This window comes from Lutra lutra, chromosome 9 (genome assembly GCF_902655055.1).
Source record: "Lutra lutra chromosome 9, mLutLut1.2, whole genome shotgun sequence".
Classification (NCBI taxonomy): Eukaryota; Metazoa; Chordata; class Mammalia; order Carnivora; family Mustelidae; genus Lutra; species Lutra lutra.
In genome coordinates, this window is record NC_062286.1 from 24,668,616 (window position 1) to 24,685,307 (window position 16,692).

Here is a 16,692-nt window from a genome sequence, read left to right on the forward strand (position 1 = left end):
CCCAGGCGCCCCTGGAAACACAGTTTTACAATTAGCCTTGCATTTGTCCTGGGCAAGAGAAGAGCTGCGTCTTCTACCCCACACGTGTTTGTACTGTAGCCCACCCAGCCGCGCGCCCTCCAGCTCCCCGGCTCCTTGTTTGTGGTGAAACCTTTAGAGGATGGCGTGAAAGCTGTACAAGAGGAAAGCTCTTTCCTTTCCTCTTTAAGAAAATGTTTTCTTTGGATCATAAAAGACATGTTTAAGATAATGCAAACTTTGCTTTACTACCCAAAATTCATACGCACCCAAACTGGGGAGTACAGACATCGTACCTGCTCTCTGAATCAGAAATGATAACTTCAAAGAGAAAGAAGTTGCTTCTTTCTGTTTTGTTTTCTGGGGTCTTGTGTTTTCGCAGTAAGGCTTCTTATAAAGTTGTAATTCTTTGTTCCTACATGTTTGGCTTTTTTAAGAGAAAGAATTTAAAGAAATAGTGAATGATTTGGAACTTAGAGCTTTGTAAATTGGTTAAAAAATGTCAAGTAAAAATTAACTTCAGTGTTATGATCGGCCTCAGGAATGAGCCCTCCACCCCTTCCCATCTCATCACTCTGGACTCAGAGCAGCTGTCAGTCCTTCTGAGTCTATCCACTCTCTTCCCACTGAACACTCTTTCGGTCCTTTGAAGATCAGCTTAGAAGCAGGTTGTGAAATGTTTACAGTACCATCTGTCCAGCTGTTCGCTCTTTACCATTCTAAAACGTTTTAAACAAAGCAAATGTGCTTTGTATGGGATGTGAACCATTATACTTAAAATAGTAAACTACGAGGAAGGGCGCTGATGGGGTCCCAGGTTTTACCACCAGAAAGCTCTGACAAGCGGCCAAAGTCACTATACAAACCAGTGGGTGAATGTGGTGAAAGACCAGAAGAAAACGTTAAACAGCCCGTAATTTCAAACTCCTATTAAAACCCTTCCTTGTTTGTAACACTACTAACACACACGTTAGGGAGAAATACCAGCTTCCACTTGTGTCCCTTTGACATTAGTTACTTCTCCGCACCACACTGGGAGCTGGACTTTGGTGGCCAGAATTCTGCAGAAGGGGTGACGTGCCCATTGCACCCAGTCTGCAGGCTCTCGGCCTGACCGCGATGCCCCTGTGCACTTTTGTAATAGAGACTCTAATGGGAGGGAGCCTGTTGGTATTAAATTGTTTACATTTCTTTATATAAATAACGTGCTTTCAGTGCCTTAGTTATGGGTCCCTTTCTTTTCTTGTTCCGAGAATTCTACAATGTGTTTCTTAGGTAAAAGTCTCTTTTTGCTACTCACTGGGAGGAAAATGGTTTGTAAACACTGGTCACTGTGGTAAACACTATTTTGTGGGGACATCTGGAGAGGAGAGCTTGATGCTGAGGTAGCCTTTGCCTTAGAGCTATTATTTATGCTGTAGCAAGCAAACACGGTCTTGTCATGCAATGAACTTCAGATTGGAGATGGCCCAGAAGTTGTCTCATACCAACCTTAAGCTTTTATTTCAGAAGAGAATCTTGGTTTTGGTAATTTATTTTTTAAAAGATTATGTACAAAACAAGTTTTAAAAATAACTCACAGAATGGCCTTAGTTTTCAATGTCCACTAGTATGTTTACGAGTTGTGTTACCTGTAATTTACATCCAGAATAAAATGGAATGAATCAGATCAAGTTTGCCCATGTATCCTGTTTCTGGTTCAGCCGGAATGACTGAGTGCTACTCTGTTTTCCCACCTTGTTCCAGCCTTCCGGTATGTAGCATCAAGGAAGAGCTCATCAGTTAGGAATCTTTAACAAATGTTTAAAAAAAAAAAGACATGCCCACACAAAAAGGGAATACCCTGCTTCCTTAACTGGAAAAGTCTAGGGTCCACAGTTGAATTCAGGCCTCAGTGAATTCATCAGAACTTGGTTTTCTTCCATTTCTGTCAATTAAGCCCTGGGGGCATTTTGGTGTCACACTTGTGGGGTTGTAATACCAAATACCAGCACCACCAGCTGCAAGAGGTAAACGGGACTGAGCATCCCCCATCACTGTCAGGGAGTATGTAACCATGAAAGCAAATCTTGTAACAAAGCTTGACAAATGCGTGAAAATGTGCTTAGCACACACACACATATGCACTTGAAAATCATGGAACTGAAGGGTAGCAGAATATGCCTCCCCAAAATATGACTAGTTAAGCACGTGCCACCCAAAATAGGCCATTTTGGTATATTGACGGCTTTGAGCTGTAGGCACTTGAAGAGCAGCAGTTGGAGGGAAAGGCTTTCTGTGAACTGTCCTCATCTGCCTGATGACCAGTTCTCCAAAAAGACTCACTGGCCATATTATGCTGAGCAAAATAAACCAATCAGAGAAAGACAATTAGCATTCGATCTCACTGACATGTGGAATTTAAGAAACAAAGCAGAGGATCATAGTGGAAAAAGAGAAAAAAAACGAAACCAGAGAGGGAGACAAAGCATAAGAGTAGTAAACAAACTGAGGGGTTCCTGGAGGGGAGAGAGGTAGAGGGATGGGGTAACGGTGATGGACAGTAAGGAGGGCATGTGATTTAATGAGCAGTGGGTGTTAGAGAAGACTGATGAATCACAGACCTGTACCTCTGAAACCAGTAATACATTATAATTGACTTCAAATTTTTTAAAAATGTTAAAAAAAGAAAAGAAAGAAAGAAAGGGACTCAGTGGCCATAAATCCCTTCCCTGGGAGTTGCATCAACCACCAAGGATGAACTCCTGTCATGGGAGAGAGGACAAAAATGACCACCACACCCAGATAAAGGTGGTCACAAAGCATTATGCTTCCCAGCTATTCTAAGGGCCAGTTTATCTTTCCTCGAAGTCATTTACTCTCCCCTAAGAGTCCTCCCACCGCCTCCACCTTCCCAGGGAAGGTGTTCTCTAGTCCTGAATTCTGAGCCACCTCTGGGAGTTACTCATTTTTCCTTGGCTATATCTCTAAATATACGTGGCAGATACATGTTAATACATTTCTGATTGTCTTCCTCATGTTAATCTTTTATTACCAGAATCTCAACCAAGAACTCAGAAGAGTAGAGGGAAATTATCTTTCCTCCCCTGCAGAACCTATCCCATGTCCCCCACTCTGTCTTCAGGTTCTACAACAAGCACTTTGCTTGAAAGATTCACTCTGAGGGGAGCCCACAATGTCATTTTCTGGAAAAGGGGCACACAAGGCCTGAGGCGCCCAGGCCATGAGGGCTGGCTTCAAAGACCAGACCAGGAGGCTGGTGGGATTTCTATACTCAGTTTATATGAAGGGGAGAGAGGAGAGCATAGTCTGTAGATGCCCATTTGTCTCCCACATTGCTCATGTCACTGATTAATTTTATAAAGGGTTTAAACAACTCGCTGCGAAGTGTGGCTTTCCAATGAGGCATTTCAAATGCCAGCTAGTCAGCCCTGGGATGTGCATAGCTTATCTACACTTGTGCAATGCACTCCTCATCCCAAAACATTTTTAAATTATTAAGAGGCCACCTGTACTGTCCTGGCTGCGTTTGACCTGTTTCACAGGCGCCCGTGATGACTAGATGCCTGCGATTCCTCCATCGCTAGACCCTCTCGGCTGCAGCCCTAGTGGGAAAGAGCCAAGGAAGGGACCTGTTGCCCCAGTGGCTCAAAAAAATATCCCAAACCAGAGGTCGGTGCTCATTCCCGAACCACTTACTTGCCCAGAAATACTATGTGGGTTGTGTCCCTGGTTGTTGGCCGCCTCCTGGAGCAAGGATGGAGTTTGGTCCCTGGTCCCCAGGACCTGTGTCGAGAAGGGACAGATCTGAAGAGGACTGTTACAGAGAATAGGATGGAATGATGCTGGACGGTGGGACGTCCACCTCAACTGTGAAACCTCCCACATGGTTTCCAGACAGGGTTCCAAGCCCTGCCCTGTGGGACCCTTCTCCATCAACCCTAGGGGGTATTTGGGAACCCTGGTGTTCTCCATAGCGGTGTATAGACCATCTCGTCAACAGCGGGTCCAAGTGAATACTCTCGTCACCGCTTCCACTCAGAGTACCCAGACTCAAGCAAGACAGTGTCGACGTTTTCCTTCCATCAAGATCTGCTGACGTATCAGCCTGCAGCTCTGCCATCCCTCTGTCTCCCGGCTCTGCCCCTCACCTGCAGTGACTCATACTTCCCGCACCTGCCTCCGTGCGTGCCCTTCCTTCCTGGTGCACCGGATTGGACAAGTCTGGGGACCCGCTACCCACTCTCTCTGTTCCAAGTTCTCCTCACATCCCCCTCAGGACACCCAACCCCATTTGACCACGGAACCTGCTCCTCACAGCCCCCAGTGGCTTCGGGCCGATTGACAAACAGCGTCTCCCAATTCCTCCCAACCCAGCCAGCAGGTCCCCAGGTGTGAACCTTTTCAAAAGAATGAACCTGGTTGCCCACACGTCACGGGCGCCTCATCCCCTCCCAGCTTTGCACAGAGCCCTCTCATGGGAGAGGTGCTTCTGTCCCCAGCCTATGACCAGTCAGATCCCACTTCTTCTCTGCAGTGTTCCCCAATCAGTCTAGCTTGACATGTCCTCCCGCCACAGAGACATTTCTCGGCAACTCATGCTTGACTACATTACAGCCTATCTTATGTTACATTATTTTTCAGCCTGATCACCTCAGCAGGAGTGTAAGCTTCTGGAAAGCCAAGATAAGGATGCTTCTTCACATTTCTCTTATCCCAAACAGCTTTAGCCCATCACCTTAACCATTCTTCTTGCACAATAAATTCTGACTGGTGATTCCTCGGAAGTCATTCAAAAGGATCCTGTTCTAAACTAAAGCTGGGTGCACAAATTTACAAACTTAACAACAAAAAAAATTGAAATGCAAACCTGTCCACCTCCTTTTTTTTTTTTTTTTTTAGCAAGAGTCAAATCATTTTGATTGAGGATATGATTTACCAAAATAGATTAGCATATTAACTCTTCCAAGGAGAAACTTATAACATCCTTAGGAAGATGTTCAATTACTCTTATCTTCCTCCAACTATACCTGTGGAGGAAACTTTCCCAATGTCTACCATAATGATCACACATTTACCCTTGTCCCACAATCCCACTTTGAGAAATCGATCCCCAAAATACTGGCCAAGAGGAATGGTAAGATGCACGCACAAAACTCTTCATGGCGGCTCCACTTCTAAGAATAAAATACTGGAAACAACCTAGATGCCCACAGTAGGGAATGACTGAGTCGAACGCGATGACCTGACTGAGTTCTTAGGAGCTATAGGACAGCATGATGAACAGCAACAGACACCAACAGGGGACTTTTCTCTAGAACGGTATGTTAAATGAAAAAAGAAAGGTAGAGATTAATGCATATAGTTATGCTGCTTTTTATCAAAGAAGGTGAGGCCACACAGATACACACACATATGCTGATATTAAAAACAAGTTACTAAATAATTTTAAAATATAAATCACGGAAGTAAAATGGCAATGTACAGAAGGAGAGCAGGAACACGATGGGTAGGACTACAGTAGACCCTAGACTTCTTCAACTAAATCTTATTTTATACAGTATGCTTGACTTGGGAACCAAGTTGATGTCTTACATAATTATAAAATTAAATTAAAAAATAAGAAAGCAATTTCTAGAAGTCAAAAGGAACATGAAGCAAATGAACATAGCATATTGAGTTTGCGGATTCATTTTGCAGAGAGGAATTACTTCAGGTAATAGGGTATATCCTTAATGGCATATATCTGAAGGACAAAAAGAATTGCAAAAAAAAAAATCTCAGATTGTTTTTGTTGTCGTATTGGTAGTAATGATACCTATTTCCTGAAGTTATTGCATTTATTTTAAAATAAATCATACAAGTAATTATGATGTTGTTGTTAAGAACCAAGATTTTCAATGTTAAAGAAAAATATATATATAAATATAAAAAATTTAGGGGTGTCTGGGTGGCTCAGTTTGATAAGCCTCTGCCTTCGGCTCAGGTCATGATCTCAGGGTCCTGGGATCAAGCCCCAAATTGGGCTCTCTGCCCAGCAGGGAGTCTGCTTCCTCCCCCCGCCCTCTCTCTCTCTCTCTCTGCCTGCCTCTCTGCCTACTTGTGATCTCTGTCTGTCAAATAAATAAATAAAATCTTTTTAAAAAATTTTAAATTTAATGAAAATCCCCATCATTATAAATTTGAACTGAAAATAGGAATGAATTAATGATGAATGGATCAGCAGAGCCCTGAGAGGATGGTCATCGATCTCGTGATGAGTGCATGAGTGTGCATCATTCTGGTCTTTCTAAATTGTGTCCACTTTGAATAATAGACTATTAAAAGAAATGGCTGCTAGACAAGCCACCTCAAGAAATCCATCCATGTCTCAGCTCCCTTGACTGACTGGAAGAAGGCAGCATGAGTCGTGCAGGGACCCGATGTCATTGTACAAGCTTCTTCACAGCAGTGAGGCTCTCAGCAGATCCCCTACTCTAAGGCTCATGGCTGGTCCCAGGGCAAGTTGCTGCCCCTCAGCCTGTCCTGGGCCTTCCAGCAAAACGCCAGGTAGACACGAAATGAACGTGCACTAATATACCTGCTCTTCTGCCTCAAGATATCCACCTGCTAACTTTCCCTGGAAATCCCCTTGCAGGGGCCTCCCAGGCACCCCTGCTCCCTGGGGCATGCAGGCGCACAGACAGTGCTCCCTCTGGTGGGGTCCCCAGGCACAGCCTCTGCCTCTGCAACCAGATTACCTGGATGGTCCGTGCAGCTTTAACACCTGCAGCCGGGCCCCGCCCCCGAGACTGGATTTAATCAGGTGTGCAGACTGAAAATTAGGAGATGCCAAAGCTCCCCAGGTGCCTGAAATGAGCGCATCCGCCTTCTTCGAGCTCAGACTGAGTGTGTCCGCTCTCGAGGCCCCAGTGCCCTCCTCCAAACAATGAGCATTTGGTCTTAGATGTTCCGGAAATCTGGGATGATTTATGAGGTGATTTAATTCAGTCAATATTTATTAACTACTTACTGGATGTAGAGCCCAGGCTTAGGACTGGGGAGGGAGCCAAGATAAATAAGCTTTCTTCTTTGCCCTTCCTGACCACATGCATGTTTGCTTTCTTTCCTTTCCCAAAACCACTGTTTATGAAGCACCACCTTCCAGGTGTGAAGCCAACCAGACAAAAATGAAGAGGGTAAATAAGAGAAGGCATCCCTGTCCCAGGCCTGGCCCTGGCCCTTGTGCCAGAGTTTGGGCACAGACAGGACCAGAGGCTCCCTGAGCACAGGCGGCCAACGGAAGGCTCCAGCCCCGTGAGCGCTCCGTTCACCGCCTGGGGCTAAGGAGCGGATTCCCACGGCAGCCGGTGGTTCAGTTTCCAGAAACTGGGGTGAAATGACAGTCATGGCCCACACTGGGAATTCTCCATCCTGCTAGAAAAAGAGCCCATCTCCTCTCCATCTCTGCACTCTGGGACATAGCCATCGGTGGCCGGCCCTTGCCGGGAAATCCGCAGCAGACTAGGTTCCAGGGAGCGGGTCCAGGGAGGGGGCCAAGGACAGGGCCGGATTGCTCAGAGGGTGTGAGCGCACAGTGACAGCTGCGTGGCTGGGCCTGCAGCCAGAAGCCGGCACACATGGGGCTTTGAGGAAGGGTGAGGTCATTCTGAGAAGGAGAGTGGGCGAACACAGAGCCCGCGCTCCTCTGCCTGCCTCTGGTTTTGGAGATGACTTCATTTGTTCTGAGGCTACACGGGACTGGAGGGCCAGCTGCCTTGAAGAGCCAGCCCCAGATTCTTCTCAGGGACTGTCACCGAGGAGGGCAAGTCAGCTATGGGTCGGTCCCTCTGAGGAAGTGGTTAGGGCAGTAACAGGCAGAGACAGGTGTGGCTTCGTAGGCGTGCGCCCAGGGGATCTGCAGGGACTCCTGGTCTCGGGAGGGTCCCACACTTGGTTTGCTGCTCTGCTGTCACCATCTGGAAGCTCTTCATAGTTTTCTGAACAAGGGGCCTCACATTTTCCGTTTGCACTGGGCCCTGTGAATGATGCGGCCAGTCCTTGCTGGAGGCCATAAGCAAGCCCAGGAAAATCCAAATCATGGTTCTCGGCCCTGGCTGCACACAGAAAGCACCAGATGCTTTTTTAAAAACTACAGGCAGCCAGTCCTCCCCAGCATGGGCCTGGCACGGGCATCAGCGCTGGGATGAGCTTCCCTGGGTGGTTTTCATGCACAGCCAGGAGACCCAGAAGGCAGACCGGGAAGCCTGCTCTCCCAGGCCTGCGGCCCTGCAGAAAGTCCCAGCTGAGACGTGAGCGCCTTCCCTCACGGAGGGTCTCTGCAACCTGCAGCATCACCACGCCGCTCTGAGAGCCTCAGACACCACGTGTGCCTGAAGGCAGAGGCTGGATCTCTGCACCGACACACACCCGATGCTCCAACATCTCTTCCTCCCAGAATCCTTTGCACTAAGAACCCTCATGTAGTCTACACTGGGATCACTGCCTCTTGAAACCTTGGGGCTAAGACACTGCATGCTCCCCGGTGCCCACTGCTTCCACCTGCCAGAGGACGGGGCGATAAAGGAGGACTCGGGCTTCTAGCTGGATGTCCCTGTTCTCCCTGCGGTACAGCCACAACGCAAGAATTCCATCTGCATCACAAAGACTAACTCCTTAGCCGGTATTTTAGTTATCTACTATTTTTCATAAACATTAAATTGTCAGTTATTTTTGAAATCTCCATCATTTTCACAACATGTGAGGTGTGCTGCCCTTTGCTTGTGGGTGTTCTGGTAAGCTGTGGAAGTCACAGAGAACGGCCCTTGTCGCTGACACCGTGGTGAGGCAGGGGACGAGAGAGCCCTTTGACAACTCACCAGTGCTTAGAGAATTTGACGGTGGTAGAGGGTAGGCCTTTTTTTTTTTTTTCTTAATGTTATATCCCATGGAACTGGAATATTCTAGAAAAGTAGAAAACCATTTCTAGAATACTCTAGAACACCATTTTGGTTCTGGGGCCTCTTTACACTCAAAAATTACTGATGAGCCCAAAGTCCTTTGTATGAGCTCTATCAATAGTTACTGTGACAGATACTTAAGATGTTCCCGTATTCATTCGTTAACACAGTAAACCCATATAATGCATTTCTTATGACAGATAGCTATGTTTTCCAAAACAGAAATTAGTGAGAAGCATGGTGTTGTTTTATCGTCCAAATCTCTTTCATGCCCGGCCTCACAGAAGACTGAATTTCCCCATCTGTGGCTGTAGTCAGCTTGTTGAATATCCCCTGTCATGTAGTCTCTGGGAAGCCCTGCAGCACACTTGCGTGTGTGGGCAAGAGGGGGAGCGAGGAAGGTGAAGAGCGTCTTAGCGCTGTTCTGAGATGGCACCTGACTGGGGGGGGCAGGGCAGACAGGGAGTAACTCTGCTCTGACCCCATGGACTCTCTGAAAGGATGGATGGGGTACCCGGCTATAACCACCATCGTCCAGAATGTCTGATTGCTCTGGCATGGGATTTGGCTGCCAGGGAGGAGTGGGGAAACCCAGGTGGGTGGTCCCACGGGCCCCCCGACTCAACGGCTTAACTCTGAGCAAGTGCTTTCCCCGCTTGGGGCCTTAGCTTCCTCCACGGCGGATGAGGCCTCGCCCTCCATCAGAGGGTCTCAACCCAGACAGCACGGCCACCTGGAGAGCAGCGAGAACGTCAGAAAGCCAGGCCCCACCCCTGAACAATGACACCAGGACGTGTACCACACGCCCCCATGTGGCAGGTGAAAGCGCAGGGGGGCCGACCCCTCGGAGCGCCCAGACATCAAAGCCTGAACGATTTGAGCAACAGAGGAACCGAGAGGAACGGGTGATAACCCACAGAGTCAAGTTACACCCTCAAGTTCATCTTGGGATAAATAAATAATCGAACGCGTACATAGGGGAGCAGGCATCACGTTCTTATGGTAGCATTCCAATGAGTAAATGTGGAAGAAATGTTGGGAAGAACAAATCACCATCTGGAAAACACCGTAGTCATTGCTACAGGTAAGGCTCCCTGATGGGTATTAGTGCGTAGAACGTCCGTGATGAGAAATGGACAATCTGTAGATCCTCACGGTCTCTCCCCATACAACAGTGACTTTGTAGCAAAGAAGTCCAGAAAACCTCACCTTAGCCAGGGGACCTAGGTTCCCATCACCCGGCCTGAGACAGACTGATCTCATGTGCCCCCCAAGAAAGGTACCGCCTCGTGTTTGCCACAAACACACAACCTTAGTCTAATCACGAGCAAACTGGAGACAGCCTCGGGGTTAGAGACATTTTACGAACTCACTGGCCACTGTCAAGGTCCCAAGAGACAAGACCGAAAAAGTGGCTGCAGATTGGGGAACTAGAGACAACGGAACGCAAGGTGGGATGGTGACTCAGATCCTGGCCGATACTGAATGTGTTCTGTGAACCCGTTCATGTCCTCGCAGCCACGTCCGGTTCTTGATTTCGATGACTGCGCTCTGGTGTTGGGAGATGGTAAGTGGGGGGGGAGCTGCAGGAGGTACGGTTCTTCCTGCGGTTCCTGCTGCCACGAGCGCTTTCCCCAGATAGCCACACGGCCTATCCATTCATGCCCTTTGGTCTTGACGCAGACATGCTGAGGCTGGAGATGTCCTCGGGTTTTCACTGTGGGAGAATGCCCTTCAACCAAGCCATGAGCGCCCCATTCATTTTTCAGGAAACATCCCCGCAATCTTCCCACTGAGACCGGGAAGGAAAATAGTGAGGGTGGGAGAGGCTGGGCCAGTGCGTCCTCTTCCTTGACTGGATGAAAACAAGGTCAAGGTTTAGTAGTCTGGAATGTGGCCTGCACCTGTCTGAGTGGGGTGTTATCAGGAGGAACAAAGGACAGCTTCTGCCCACCGCTCCTCCTGCTCAGGGCCCAGGGCCAGCGCCAGGCGCAGTCAGTGACTGAGGCCAACAGCACCCTTCTCCAGCCACCAGCAGGGGTCGGAAGTTTCCAGAGTCCAAGCGCTCAGAGGGCATGGCATATAGGCCTAGTGTGTACCCCAAATTGTCCTGTGAGAGATGCATGACCAAATTGTCCTGTGAGAGATGTAATGTTGAGAAGGAACCAGAACCTGTCAAAGAATTCTACAGAAACTGCAGAAAAACCATCACCCCTTCTCACCTGTTCTTTGATTGGATTCTCACAGCATTCCTCAGTGGAGAAAGGTCAGGCCACAGGCATTACCTCCGTCTCCCAGACGTGGGACCCAAGCTGGCCTTTAGTATTTTGCTTCAGGCCACACAGTTAGGAGGCAGTCCCAGGTCTGCTTTCTCTAGGGAACTGCTAAACCTCTGTGCTGTTGTCTCTCTTTCCAAAACCTGTTGTTGCCGCCTGTGAGGAAGTTCTTGTGTTAAATGGCGCTGTGCTTGGAATGGTGAGACTGAGTTTCAGCCCTGCAGGAGCTCAGTCATCCTGGGCCCGGCCCGTCATCCCGTTGGTACGCGTGTTGTCATGATGTGGATCGAGTCTGAGACTCAAAGTGCTTTGCAAACTGCCAACTATCAGGCCCGCTGCTTATTGGCATCTGTGTGTGGAGAGCAGCAAGGGTTCACACTTCATGGCTTGTTAGGATCAGGCCCCGATGCTAGGTACTGAGAACAGCGACATTTATGGAGCGCCTGCTGTCTACTTGCTGGTCTCGCTGCAACTCCACGAGATGATGTTTGTGTGTTTGCTCTGTAATGAACCTCCCCAGCCCTAGACACGAGACGTATATCCTCTCTCCTGACTCCGTGGGCTGCCTAGGCATTTCTTGGTATTCCCGGGGACTCGGTTGCATGGCTAGCAGGTGGTGCGTGGTGCTGGCTGCTGGTTGGGAGCCCGGGGGTATGGTTGTTGGTCAGGATCTTGACTCTCTTTCACGTGGGCCTCTCTGCACACCTTCTACGCTTGCTTCTGGCATGGGTTGGGTCCTAAGGAGAATGTTCCAGGGGAACGAGCTCAGCAGACCTCCATCTGCACCACCCCGGGGACAGTCCCTTTGGACAGAGCTCCTCACGGAGCCACTCCGGAGTCAGCCTGGAAGGGGATTTCACCAGGGGCAAAGCACAGCTCCCCAGATAATCTCCTGCAGCCTCGGTTACCTGTGCCGTGCTGGCTTTCCAGTGTAGGTGCCATTGCCAGGGGAGGATGGGAGTTCAGACGGGCTAAGTGAGTTGGCCAAGGTCCCTGAGTGACTCGCTGGGATTGGAAGCCTTGGCAGATTGGCTCCAGGGCCCCTGCTTGATCCCCTCCTGCCTGGACCGGTGGGGTGTGGACAGTGCTGCTGCCTGAAGCTTCCATTCAGTGGCTGCATCCCCTTCCTCATCTCCCCCCAGCACCCTCTCTCCTGTTGGCTCTGAACTGCTCCCCGGAACCACTATCTCCCCACTCACGGGGAGCTCAGCTGCCCTCCCCTCTCTAGCATCTCTTCAGCTTCCTTCCTGCTCCCCTGTTGCTCCTGGAACAGTAAGGCCACCCTCCTTGGGGCTGACTCGAGATGTTTCCAGAGGCCCCCGGTGGCAGCAGGGTTCAGGGTGAGCCAAGAGGCAGTCTTGGCAGCAATCAGGCCGTGCGGAGGCCACACTGCGGCCCATGCGGGGTACCGGCCTGGTAGGGGGCCCGGGGAGGACGAGCAACTGCTCTGGGGATCTTGCAGCCCAGGCCCCACAGCCCAGGGGGCGACTCGGGGAGAGGCCCTCCAGGCGGCAGCCAAGGCCAAGGGCCGCTGTGCCTCTCCCTCACGCTGCCCGACTCGCTTTCCGGCTCGAGAGCTCAAACGTTCGCTGCATCATGAACGAGAAAAGGCAGGATGAGCCCCTCTGAGAACTTCTAGATACTGGGAAGCGTGAGTGGGAGTTTGGTCACACCTAGTCAGAGAATAGTGGAGAACCGGACGTCCCCAAGGTCAGATCCCTTCACTCAGAAGGAAGGGGTTGGAAACGATTAAGGGGCTCCTGCCAAAGGAAATCAGCAAAAGAAAAAGGCAACCTCCTGAATGGGAGAAAATAAACTATCTACCTGACAAGGGGTTACATCAGCAAAATATACAAGGAACTTACGCAAAGCGAACAGCAAAACAAACCCCACACCAGTCTGACTAAAAATGAGCGGAGAACCTGAGTAGACCTTTTCCACAGAAGACATACAGATGGCCGGCAGGTAATGAAGAACTGCTTGACCTCACTCCTCGTCAGGGAAATGCAAATCAAAACCACAGAGAGAGGGGCACCTGGGTGGCTCAGTGGGTTAAGCCGCTGCCTTTGGCTCAGGTCATGATCTCAGGGTCCTGGGATCGAGTCCCACATCGGGCTCTCTGCTCGGCGGGGAGCCTGCTTCCCTCTCTCTCTCTGCCTGCCTCTCTGTCTACTTGTGATATCTGTCAAATAAATAAATAAAATCTTTAAAAAAAAAAAAACAACACAGAGAGATCCCCCCTCACACCTGTCAGAGCAGCTGTCGCCACGAAGACAAGAGCCAACGAGTACCGGTGAGGCTGTGCAGGAAAGGGACCCCTTGCTAGGCGTGTAGGTTGTTGCAGTGACCGAGTAAAACAGTATGGGAGGGAGGGGCCTTCAAAAAATTTAAAATAGAATTACCGTTTGAATTTGCATTCTCACTTCTAGATCTATACCCAAAGGAAATAGAAACCCCGTCTTGAATAGATACCCACACTTGCTCCTGGAAGGATGGTTTCTAATCTTCACACAGCATTATTCACTCTCGCCAAGAAGTGAGAGCCGCTCAAGTGTCCGTCGATGAGTGAAAGGGTACAGGACAGAGTCCTGTAAGTCAGACAGAGAGAGACAAATACAGTATGATCGCATTTATATGCAAAATCTAAAAAGCTGGGCACCTGGGTGGCTCAGTGGGTTAAGCCTCTGCCTTCAGCTCAGGTCATGGTCTCAGGGTCTTAGGATCGAGTTCTGCATTGGGCTCTCTGCTCTGCAGGGAGTCGGCTTCCTCCTCTCTCTCTGCTTCCCTCTCTGCCTACTTGTGATTGCTGTCTGTCAAATAAATAAATTAAGATCTTAAAAAAAAAAAAAGAATCTAAAAAGCTGAACTCATAGAGATGGAGACTCGAAGGATGGTTGCCAGGGGCTGGCAGGGGGGAACATAGGGGAACATTGGTTCAAAGGGTACAAACTCCCGGCCATAAGATAAATAACTTCTGGGGCTCTGATGGGCAGCGTGGTGATAATAATGAACAACACCACGTTCTATAGTTCATTGTTATTGAGAGAGTAGATGGTAAATCCACGTCACACAGAATCAGTTGTGTGAAGGGAGGAAGGTGTTAACTCACCTCCTGTGGTCATTGTCCTGCGATATACACGCGTGTCTAATCATATGTTGTACACCTTCAACCTACATGTGTTGTATTTTCATTGTATGATCAAACATTCCAATAGAGCTAGAGGAAAAGGAAAGAGGGAGTGGGCAGACACGACGCAGTCAGCAGCTCAGGCCTACACGCTCATTTTCCACATCGCCCTGCATTTGCTAAGTCTGCTCTGGGCTAGGGGCCAGGGAGCTCAGGGGCCAGAAACTGTGCACAAAACTGTGCAACGTAGTAGGAGGTAGGGGGTGAGGGGAGTGGGAAGTAAGGCTGCTTCACATGGGCTTTGCAGGCCACAGCGTAAGATGCACCTGACGTATCGTGTGTGCCCTGGAGAGTGGTGTGGGGAGTAACATGGTCTGGTTTATGTTTTAAATAGAGATCGCACTGGCCCTGTATGAAGGGTGGGCTCTAGGGGTTTAAGAGTGGAACTGAGGTGTGGAGTTTATCCACCCAGGGGAGGCTACTGGGCTGAGGCCTCTCTTTTCCATATAAAAAGGAACACCAGCACCCCACATCCCCCCATCCTCTGCCCAAGGTGCTCTAAGCTCTCTCCCTTAGGTATTCTGTGGCCTAGTGACTTCGCCCAATCTCCCAGCCACCCAGATAACTCCCTGCTGTGCGGCAAACACCAGCTTTGTGCAGACCCAGGAGAAGGCAGAGTGTCTGCCTTCACACCCACAGCCGTTCTCCACCTCCTCCGTTGCTGGTAGATGCCCGGGGGGTAACACGCTGTACCCAGGATGTTGGAAACTCTGGGCAGGCTTGGAGCAGTACAAGGGAGGACGCATCTCTACATCCCATTGTAGAGAGAGCAAAGCCTGCAGAGCAGCCCCAGGGGAATCAGAAAGCTGCCTTGGTCCTGCTTTCTTATCCCTTCTCCTTCCTCGAGCCACTAAAGACTGAAAGGGAAGCTTCATGGGAGAGGTCGACTGCTCCAGCTTGGCCTTGAAGTTCTGGGCCATGCTGTATATGTATTTCCTGCCCCCCTCCCCAGTATGCCTCTCCAGTGAGTTCCGATCCATTCGTCTGACAAACAAGCATGAGCATGAACGTAATCTCCTATGGCAAGCAGCACAGTTAGCATGCATTGAGAATTTAGAACACAACGAACCATACATCTAATTCTCATTTAATCTCTCCAACAATCTGAATTTGGTAAGTATTCATTTCCCTCTTCCATTGACAAGGAACCAAGGCTTTGAGGAAAGCCATTTGCTGAAGGTTGAATTCCGTTCCTTGTATGGCTCTAGCTTAGAGGGGCTGTAGGGAGCTGACCAGAAGAGCAGCCTGTATGAGATTTGGAAGGCGGAAGGGCGGCAGTGGCCACTGATCTCGGAAGGCTGCCATGATGCCTGTGGTGTTGGACCAAAGCAAGGGTTCTAGCAGGTCCCAGCTCATTCTGGTTCTCCTCGACTTCCTTTCAGGCTTGTCACTCAGCTTCGGATTCCCCGGACCAAGAGAGGCCTCACATTCTCAGCCAGAGTTGGTAGGTAGAGAGAGGTGGCAGTTTCAACAGACCTCTCCATCTGTGTGCCTGGATGGACAGGTCCATCCAGAGTAGGGGCTGGGTATGTGTGGCGGCTCGATTTTCTGGGAAGTCCAGGCTGGCCCCTCAAGCAGACGGGGTAGTGACTCTGATCCTCTGACTCCCCTTCTGGACATCCTTCTCACCAGCTCATGTTCCTTTCAGGCTGAATCCCTATAATAAGTCCCTTTGTCCTATAATCATTTTCGTGGCTCTGCGGCCCCCCCCTTGAACCCTGACTGATAACAGCCTCATAACCAGTGAGGGCTGAAAATGGATTCAACCCCAGGCCCCTTGAACATCGATTCTGAGCTCCTAACCATTCAGCCTGACCACTCTTTTGGGTGTGGAACATACACACATGACCAAGACCCCAGCTCCTGCCCACACGGGGTTTACAATCTCGTAGATGATACAGAAACAATGTCTCAGTCATCCATGTTACTTACCCATGGCTCACCCCAAATGTAGCGGCTATGAACAATTGTTCTATTATCTCCCATGATTGTGTGGGTCGCCTGGGCTCAGCCTTGTCCCTCGTTTGCTCCGTGTGATGTTGGTTGGGTCTTCAGTTCTCTGGGCGCCAGACTGGGGGCGTCCATGATGACTGGTTCACCTTGCTGGCAGCAGAGAGCCGAACAGCAATGGTCAACTTGAGGGCCTACATGTGGACCGCTCCACAGCCGGGGCTTCTCGAGGCATGGCGGCTGGATCCCAGGGAGCTCCCTGACAGCGAGCGTGTCAAGAAAGAAGGAGCGGAAGGTGCCCTTCCTGGAATGGGTCATTTCC

General features: G+C 49.6%; 1 protein-coding gene across 3 annotated transcripts in view; it reads left to right on the plus strand.

Annotated features, from left to right (window-relative positions):
* The window catches only part of LCLAT1 (lysocardiolipin acyltransferase 1), a 190,513-nt gene extending 188,826 nt beyond the window's left edge, over window positions 1-1,687 (plus strand). For all 3 annotated transcript variants that reach the window (XM_047744968.1, XM_047744970.1, XM_047744969.1), the window contains one exon: window positions 24-1,687. The gene's annotated coding sequence lies outside the window, so the exon portion shown is untranslated. The remainder of the gene's footprint in view (window positions 1-23) is intronic.
* The last annotated feature ends 15,005 nt before the right edge of the window (window positions 1,688-16,692 follow it).